This window comes from Pongo abelii, chromosome 14 (genome assembly GCF_028885655.2).
Source record: "Pongo abelii isolate AG06213 chromosome 14, NHGRI_mPonAbe1-v2.0_pri, whole genome shotgun sequence".
Lineage (NCBI taxonomy): Eukaryota > Metazoa > Chordata > Mammalia > Primates > Hominidae > Pongo > Pongo abelii.
The window spans coordinates 35,955,862-35,965,912 of NC_071999.2; the positions used below are offsets into that span (position 1 = coordinate 35,955,862).

Genomic DNA, 10,051 nt, shown 5'->3' on the forward strand with positions numbered 1-10,051 from the left:
CAGAAGTTGGCACGGCCTCCACCTCTTGCATCCATTCAGCCCCTTCACTGGTTTTTGACAAGAGGTCCAACCGCACCATCACAAATCATTTTCTGATTTTCATAGACATCAGTGAAGGTTTGTGGGGTCACTGGGAAAGGTCACACCACTTGTATCTTGCCATCTCATTCTCCACTCCTCCCGCTCCTTCTTCTCTTTCCTGGCCTCCTTGTCCCCTCCGCCTGCCGTTGTCCCCTCCACCCTCCTGCCAGCCCCACCCATACTTCAGACTTCCTCCATTGAGGGGAGCTGCTTGCTTACCCTGGTCCTGGCACCAGCCAGTGGCACCCAACTCAAAGTGCCTACCCAAAGCAAAGGGTCACAGAAATTCCTCATGCAAACCCAGCCTCTCTCTGAGAGAAATGTCCTCACTCTCCACCTCATATGCTGGGTTTAGGGAGCCAACAGCCCTGTCCCTCCCCTATGATGTGAGAGATCTGTGGCCATGTCCGGGAGGTCCCTGCAACTCCTTCCAGGCCACCCAGTGTAACTTAGAGCCTACTGCACAGAGGCCTCAACAGCAGAAGCATCTCCTTGCAGCCCTCTCTCGGCTCCCACTCTGGTTTTATAAATAAGTTTCTTATTTTAATTATAAATCTGCACAGTGGAAGTAGACGATTAAATGAAGAGAATCTGAAATCACTCCTGATCCAGGCGAAGTAAACAAGTGTCTATTTCCAAGACTGTTCTACAAATAGAACATGGGCCTGACACAGAAGACATGTGTCGGATTCCCCACCACACACACACACACACACACCACACCACACACACACACACCACACACACACACACCACACACACACACACACCACAACGAGTCTGTCATTCTTAATGTCTGAAGATGGGGTTTTGCTTTTGCATTCTTTGCTTTAGTTCCATGGATCCTGACAAGTACCTGATTCTCTACGGCAATGGCCAGGTAGGTGTGGAGGGTGGAAGGAGAGTGGAAGGCGCTGAGTCAGGGGCCAGAAGACCATCTGCCATCCTTTCAGGGAGAAGTGAGGGGGAGGGACGAGGACAGGAGCATCTGTGTCTCAAGCGGAGGCAAAACAAAGAGAGAAGCGGAAAAGGAAATGCGGCGTTGGTGAGCAAGCCATGCCGAGGGAGCAGGTGCGAGTGCTGGTTTGAATGCCTTGCGCTCTTTTTAGTGCTTTCCATTCAGTCCTCACGACATCCCCACGAGGTGGTTATGACCATGCCATTTGTGACAATGGGGAAATGGAGGCTCATAGCAGCTATGCAATTGGCCCAAGATTCTATGCCCCTAGGAGGTGGCAGAGCTGGGATTTGAACCCAAGCAGGTCTACGTAGCCTGTGTACCTGCCCACGAGGCTTCACTGACTCTCGAGGAAACAAAAGAGATGTTCCAGGTGACTATGTGAAGAAATGGGTCTGGGAACACAGAAGTTACTCTAAAATCACCGAAGTCACAGTGCTGGGGGAAATGGCACATCTGGTTTCCTTCCCATTTGTAGGGGAGATTCTTGTCAATCAGGGCCACGAGGGAGAAACCTTTTCTCTGTATTTTGCTTCAGAATTAGAAATAAGTCTTGCCAATCAAGGTGGCTCATGCCTGTAAACACAGAGTTTTGGGAGGCTGAGGCAGGAGGATTGCTTGAGGCCAGGATTTCAAGACCAGCCTGGGCAACCTAGCAAGACTCTGCCTCTATAAAAAATAAAAAATAGAAAATTAGCCAGGCATGGTGGCATGCGCCTGTAATACTAGCTACTCAGAAGACTGAGGTGGGAGGATCGTTTAAGCCTAGGAGTTTGAGGCTGCGGTGAGCTATGATTGCTCCACTGCACTCTAGCCTGGGTGACAGAGGGAGATCTTGTCTCAAAAAATAAATAAATAGGCTTAAATGCAAATTCCCTTGGGAGGTGGTGAAGCAAACACAGTGGAAGGTGAATGACTGGATATCCTAGAAGAATAGGTTTGGACTGGACAAAGACAGGAGGGCACCGGATTCTTGAATCAAGGAGGGGATTGAAGAAGAATGAGAAGGGAACACGCAGACATTGAAATCCAGCTGGCCCCAATTCCTAATTTTGCTCGGTGTTGCCTTTCTCTCTACAGGGCCCCCACGTGGTGGGAGGGGGGATGATCTGGGAACTGCCGTGCTCCAGGGGGCATCCACACAGCCTACGGCTCGGATGGTGCCCCTGGATGTGTGCTGCGCGGCTTCCGGGCCTGGGACTCCCCCAAAAGGACCCCGGCACAGGGACAGGATGAGTAGGGGAAGCCCGCCTTGGTCACTCGTGCCCGGTGGTTGCCAGCTCCAGCAACTGCGTAAACGGGGCTCCCTGGGTCTACCCCTCTCCCTGGCTGCCCTTCTGGGTGCAGCCCAGCCTGGTCACTGCCTTCCACCAGAAGCCAGGGAACAGGACCCAGACAGGTACAGCGGCACCACCTGTTCCTTATCATGCAAATTTATTGGTAGAAATGAACTTTTTTCATTTTTCAGTTTTTCAAATGATCATTTCGCTTCATCCTTCTGGCATATTATGCTAGTAGCAATAACTGGCTACTCCCTACACCTGCCTTGGCGGCAGCGCAGCTCACTTGTGGGAAAGGCCTGCACGCTTCAGGAGAATGTAGAACAAGCCCGCCCGCTGGAGGCGCGATCATTCACTGCCCCCTAGTGGACCAGATGTGCATGAGCCAGGATCCGTGCTTCCGCTTTGATGTGGGTTCTGAGCAAATCAAGGCTGCATTTTATTTCAGGAAGTTTTCGGCCTCTGCTGCTTTAATCTTTGTTGCTAGTGTCTACGGTTCCTAATTAACAGCCCTGAAATGGAATAAAATGTCAATCAAGGGTGACTGTGTATAAAGCTATATTTAAATGTTAAAAAGTCGTGACATTTTCAAACAGTATTTCAGGCCTCATTTGATGCTCATTTTAAAAAATCAAATTTTCATTAGGTTATAAAAAGGCTTAACGTGAACATCGCATTAAAGAGCTCATGTTGGCATCTAGCATAGCCTCAGGTTTTGTGTAAGAGAAAAAACAAGCTTATTTATGAAGCAGAAGCACTGACTGCCTGCCTTGTCACCTAATCTGTCACCTAATCACCTTTTGGTTTTCAAGGTTTTCAGAATTTGCATGCTTCTTAATTGCCATGTATCCTGGCAATCAGGGGCCCAGTCATACTCAGCATAAGGAAAGCCACCTCTGCAATACGCTGACAACGGCCAGGGGAACTTGGTTTGTCACCACATGCCACAAAGGCTGTTTTGGTGAGTGACTGTACTTGGGGCAGCTTTAGATTTGTAATACCTGGCCCTCGATCATGCAGTTGAAGATCTTTCAATAATATTCACCTGCATTACATTTGACATACTAGGAGAACTGTTTCTGTAGAAGGTTAAAACACTGACTTTTCTACCCTTTCTGTTTTCTCACTGCCAGGACTTGAACGAATTTGGAACTGTTCCAGAGCTCATTGTTCTCACCTTGTGGCATAACTTAGGTAATAGGGCAACTCCCTTACCCTTGCCTGGGCTCTTACTATCAAAGCCCTCCATTGATAAGGTCTAGGCCAACCACACCCTAAAGCATTTCTCTTATGTATGGATTTGTTTCTTACCTACACCTGAAGAATGGCGCTGGTGAGGTACCATCTTTGGGAGAATTGAGAACATCATCCCTTAGATAATTCTCTGTGCTTTGTGGTTCAGATGAGTAAACTAAGCCCAGAACAGTTACAAAAGGAGTGGCATCTGGGTGAGATCAGTGGGGGGGATATGCTGTATCCTCCCTGGGACAGCCTTGTTCATTTAATCCATTCATTTCAGGCTGACTGTGGAGTAGACCTAGCCCTGATGATAGGAAACTTCCAAGAGTTGGTGAGAAGGCTTCGGTGTGTCCGCACAGAGCAGAACTGAAATTTTTCCACCCCAGGCAGATCAAACACCGCAGCAAGTGAAGTGCTTCAGAGTCCTTCCTAAGCAAACTGTAGTTTTCCCCAGAATGTCACAGGAAGTGCTGCTGGTGATTCATCAGGTTAAAATGCTCCTCGTGAGTCAGAAGTAAACGGAAGCTGCTGCTCTGTGTGGAGGGCGAAGAATCGTGGCTGGCCCTGAGGGTTCCAGGGATGGGGTGGGGCAGAGCTGCTTACTAAACGATTAGAACGTTCCAGTAACAACACTCGAATGGCTGCTGAAGAACACAGTGAAACCCTTGCCCGTGGAAACTTTTTAATAAAAGAATAAAAATAAAATAGGCTTGGAGATACAACTTACCAGAGGGAAACCAATCAGTAGAGCTGCATTTCCTGTAAGTCCCCATTGCAGCCCAGTGAAGCCCTCTGGCTGCCTGTTTTTATTAGAGTCAGGCCAAAGGCCCATTGGGTGCCTCCAGTTTACCTGACTTGGTTTAAATCAATCAGTTGAACTGGGGCTGAGTGGTCATCTTTTCTACCCCTAGCCTCTACAGCCACTAACTTCAGGATATCGTCTCTAGCAAAGTCCTCAATCCAAGACTGAATTGAATGCTAGGAGTAGGGAAAAGGGAAGGCAAAGTAGGGTCATGGCTGAAAGCTAAGCATCTGTTTTTATCTACATCTACTTAGGGAATTTTTAAATCAACTAGAAAAATCAAGATAAGCCACATGTGAAATGACTTTAACATGCACATTTTTTAAAAAGGGACATAGAACACAACCAGTATTGCTGCTTTCTACACTGACATTGCTGCCTTATCCCCCTAAGATCACCCACCCATCTCTTCAGGTAGGTGTGTGAAGTGACACAGTAGGAAGACGGGCACAGAGAGAGCCCCTGTTCCAAGCTGGCTGTCATTCAGCTGAGAAGACAGCTTTCCTGGAGGCTCCGCGCACACCATGCTGCTGCACCCTCTCCAGCTGATCTGTGGCCAAGCTGCCTCATGGGCAGTACCGAGCATGTTTTATATAAGGTTTTCAAAGCTGCTGCTGCTGCTGCTGCTGCTGCCACTCCTGCAGTGGCTATAACCTGGCCTTAAATGTCTCTGTCTAGACAGATGCATGATCGAATAAAGGATTCATCCAAGCCCTGTGTCACATTGGCCATCTGGAAAGTCGCCAACCACTCGTTTAGCAAATTGCTGTGTTTAAATGCAGCTGCTGTGTCTCAATGTTTATGCCACCAAGACAGATCGCATGATTCCTCTTCTTTCATTTATCTACACTGCTCCTCTTAATCTGCCTAGGAACTTAAAAGGCTGTTAATGCATGACAAGGCACTTGACCCGCGTGATTTCCAAGCCAAGGGGGAGCATCCGTCTTGCACTGGGTCGTCCTTTCCTCAAAAGCAAGGGCACCTTGCCTGTACTCCCATCTTAATGAAGGCTGCCTTTATTAGGAATCCCATTAAGCTCCACAGTGCCCAGCCATCCGACACTGTAAATATGACCCTTTAGAAATGCATCCAGGGGCCCTGCGCAAGCAGCTGGCCTGGTAGCGAGCACTTGCCCCAGCAGTCGGGAGGGAAACTCAGACCTCAGCTCTCTGTAGAAGGAACGGCATTGTTTGATGGGTTGATGCTTCTCTCCTTTTTGGAAAGATGAATTACAATCTTTGGCAGATAATGTCAACAAAACCTTGAGATGATTTAAATAAGAGTTGAAAGCAAAATGATTTCAGAATAGCAATGAGCTCTTAGGCGTTTTACCTTGGTTTTCTTATTTTTAAGGAGGAAAAGGAAGGAGACAGCCAAGGTTAAGCAGTTTGTCATCTGGATATCACTGGTCACTTTGGCCTGGTGCTGATTATTATGTTATTTATCAGGGCAAATAATTTTGGTGACCACTGCTTACATAAATTGCCTGCCTCATTTGGGGGTCACAATATTATTAAGTCTGGAAGTCAGAAGCCAAAATCAGTGAGTGTTTATCAAACGAATATCATGTTCTCAGTCCTTAGCTAGGCCCATTGGAAAAGCAACAAAATAGCACAATAAATGATCTGTGCCATTAAATCCTATTGGGAGACAAAAAGCAACAAATACAGGAGAATCTAGCACAGTGAGGAGTGAGGATGTGGTCTTCAGAACCAAATCCCAGATGCAATTCTGGGGTGTTCACCTTGTGAGCCTCAGTTTCCTCACTGGCAAGAACAGGTGGACATATCTCTCTCCAAGTTATTTTCAGGAGTGATTGAATCAGTCTTTACAACAGTAAGAACCCAGTGTATTCTATTAGTGGTAGTCAGAGGGTATGGGATCTTGACTGTAAATGCTAGAGGAATTCAGAGGAAATAAAGAACATTTTGGACTGAGTAAGTAAGACCATCTTTATGGGTCAGCAAGATCCTGAACAAGCAAACTCTGGGGAGGGAAAGTGTATCTGATAAATGGAACAATGTGAGCAAGACACAGAGATGGCAGGCAGAGAAGAGGTGGGGCCACTGGGTGGACTAAAGGAAAGAGCTCTCATTTTTGTGTGTGGAGGTGGAAATGTTGAATGAATGACAGGCCCCATGCATGGAAGGCTTTGAAAGTCAAGCTGAAGGGCCCTGATCTAATCTAACTGATAACAGGGCTCCACTGTGATCTGGTTAGCAGGAAAGCTGCAGAGTGATAGCCATGGATTGGAAAGATTTACCTCTTGTCAGTGAACAGGGTGGTTCCCTGGAGAAATGTGGGCTGGGAGAAGGGCTCAAAGGCTAGATGCTATTCCAGGCTGATGGACGAAGGGTCAGTGGAGTGGCCATGGGGTGGATGGAATGGAATAAAGCTGGCATTTCCTTCCATGCTCAACAGACCTGGTGACTCCATAAACACTGGGCAGAAGAGAGAAGGAAAAGGAAAGAGGAAATGGCTTTACAGAGCATCTTTTCCATGCCAGCCACTAGGCTAGATACATTCCAATCATTCTTATCGAGCTCCAAGCATAGGATCCCAGTCCCAGCATACCAAGAGAATGGAGGGCGCTGTAAGCAAATGGAGCTGCTCAACTTCCTGGCAGGCCAAGCTAAGGCCTAAGGTTTGATGCTGTGTATGTTGAGAGTGAGATGGCTTTAGAACAGCCAAGGTCCCCCAAGTGCAAGGGTCCTGTTGGAAGCCGCAAATCTCGGTTTGGGATTCAGGGAGAGATGTAGTCATGAATATCATTGGCTTAGGGAAGACTGCTCAGCAGTAAGACTCGAAGAGCACTGGAGGGAGGAAGTGTTGGGGTAACAGAGAGGAAAGGAGCCAGCAGAAGCTAAGGGAGAAGGGATGTCTGGAGGGAAGAGGTGATTAGCAGCTGAACATCCAGGGAGCTTGAGGAAGAAGAGAGACTGAGAAAACCCCATGCGATTTATTAGAAATGGAACCAGTGGTGAGAAAAATGTCAGTGGAGGATCAGGGAGAGAAGTCAGATTGCCGGGCTCTAATGAGGGAGTGTGGAGTGAGAAAGTGACACGTTAGCTAAGGAAGAGAGACATGGAGGGAAGGGAACAGTATATGGTGACTTTGTGAAATTAAATGAGCTTCTAAATGGTGCTATAATGGCATGAAAAAGTGACAGAACCCAATGATGCTGATGCAATTCCCATTAATAGATTATGCACTGGAAAAATCTTGTATAAGACACACTTGACACAGAATTTTTGGTATATGTCATACTGAGGTTAAAAAAAAAAAAAAGCAGCAGGCTGAGATTTTATTTGTACCCAGACTGAGATAATTTGGCAGGAAAATGACATGACCTACTGTGAACTCAACTAACACCATAGCTTGTTCCAGTGCTGATGGACCTGAGCTTGAAGACCATACGAGGTTTAGCAAGCCCAGCTCTGCTACTCATGACTTCTGTTCCCTTGGGCACATCATTCAACCTCTTTCTGCCTCAGTCTCCTCACCTGTAAAATGGAAATAATAAAATTACCAACTCCATAGGATTATTGTGGGGATTTAATGAAATAACACATGCAAAGCATTTAGCCAGTTCAGAGCCAGTGCCTGGCACTTATTCAGCGATATAGTCTCCAGTGACTTTGATACCAAAAAAATACTATGATAGCTCCTAACAACAAATTAGCCAAATTTATTTCACACCGGAGACAGCAAGTTTTGCAATTATACACACCTTGATATTATACTAGTGTTTCCTTCCATATCAAATGCTGTTCCAGGTGCAGATTGCTGCAAGGAATGTGCCGGAGTGATCAAGATCCTCCAAGAGCACAGCCGCATGCACCAGAGACCTCCCCGGGGCCCTGGGTCCTGGCATTTGGACAGTGCAATCTGGCCAAGCTCATGTCCACTCAAGGTTATGGCAGCTCCAGTGTCTCTTGAATGTGAAAGCCCATCTGTTTGGGGAGAAACAGAGAAGCCTGGAAAACTCTCCACTCCCTTTTACACAGAAAAATATTGCTTGTTGTTTCTACTGAGAGAGGACAAGATTTTAGTGTGTGGGAAATAAATGGAATATGTTGTGTTTTTACTTCTGCAAGAAATTTATTTTTCTTTTCTTTTTTAAATTTTGTTGCAGGGATGTGTGACTGTTCTGCTTCTGGCATCTGTAAGTGAACTATTAAGGTAAATATTAAAGTTTAAATGTAATCTTGAAAGAAGAGGAATAGCACTTTTTAAAAGCAAGGACATAATCACTTTATGTAACTGTTGCCATGGGGTAAAGGAATAAACTAGCAAATGTTCTCAAGATGGTTTAAGATTGGGATTTTCTTTTTCTTCTCCTTTCTAATTTTCTCGGATTGTAACATCCCATTCGCTTCCCCTGGTGTGTCCATTTCCCAGCTTTGCTCCGATATTCTTCTATCACGGTGCAATACCATTATGGACCTCCAGAGTTGGTGCATTTAGTGCAACAGAGCATTCTGCCTGGTTCAGGGGATAGAGGAATGAAACCTAAACTAGTCATAGCAAATGTCAGGATGAACATTTCAGCTAAACATAAAATGTTGAGAATCAGATATAACATATTAGTATGAATCAGTCTGTATTAGTCAGGGCAGGCAAGCTGCTATAACGAATAACTCCCAAGTTTAGTGGCTTCTCACAATAGAAATTCACTTTCTGCTCATGTAATAGCTGCTTGCATGCGTCTGGTGGGTGATTCGGGGACCCAGGCTCCCCCCTAGGGCTTTGGGTCCTCTGCAGCGGGCCGCATTCTGGGGAAGAGAAGGAGTGGGTGGTCATGCAGGGTGATTTTATGTGCTATGCCTGCAGTGCTGTGCGTCACTTCTGCTCATACTCCAGAAGTCAGTCACATGGCCACCATAATTGCCACAGAAGCTGGGGAAGTTGAACAGCACAGAAAGGGAAATGGGTTTGGTGAATAATTTGCCAGTCTTTGCCACATAGCCCAAAAAATAAATTATCAAGGAAATAACACACTGTATGTCCCCTGGGAATTTTTGCTGATGATGTGAAAACCCCTTTGTCATCAGAGAATTCTCTTATTCTCTTTTTCTGTTGCCTCTCCCTTTTGTTTTATTTCTTTCTCCTTTTTTTTTTTTCAGACAGGGTCTAGCTCTGTCACCCAGACTGGAATGTGGAGTGCAGTGGCACCATCATAGCTCACTACAGCTTTGAACTCCTGGGCTCAGCTTCTTGAGTAGCTGGGACTACAGGTACATGACACTGTGCCTGGCTAATTACTTTTTTTTTTTTTTTTTTTTTTGGTAGAGACAGGGTCTCACTATGTTGCACAGGCTGGTCTCAAACTCCTAGCCTCAAACAATCCTCCTGTCTTGGGCTCCCAAAGTGCTGTGATTATAGGCATGAGCCACCGCACCCGGCCCCTACCTTCTTTCCACTCCTCTCCGCCACAGCCCAGCCTGCCGAATCTGCCTCCTCATGGACAGTGGAGTGGGGTCTCTTCAGAGTCTGCCTGTGCTTACCGTCCTCAGCATCTTGTCTTACAATCTTCGCAGCAAGAATGTGTCCTTCCCTCCATCCCAGCTTTTCAAATTCCTCTCCCATCTTTGGTGCTCAGATCTCATTGCCTTGCTTTCAAAAAATCTCCCTGATCACAGGACACAGCCTCCTTCTGTAATGCTCCTTCTCGGCACCTCCCAAGGCCTT

The 10,051-nt window shown here is 46.5% G+C and overlaps 1 long non-coding RNA gene across 1 annotated transcript; it reads right to left on the minus strand.

Moving 5' to 3' along the window:
• Window positions 1-2,457: 2,457 nt before the first annotated feature.
• Window positions 2,458-3,940, minus strand: LOC134759847 (uncharacterized). The gene is made up of 2 exons (XR_010136693.1): window positions 3,631-3,940; window positions 2,458-2,831 (listed from the first exon to the last, which is right to left on the minus strand). It is a non-coding gene; the product is annotated as an uncharacterized LOC134759847 (long non-coding RNA).
• Between the last annotated feature and the right edge of the window lie 6,111 nt (window positions 3,941-10,051).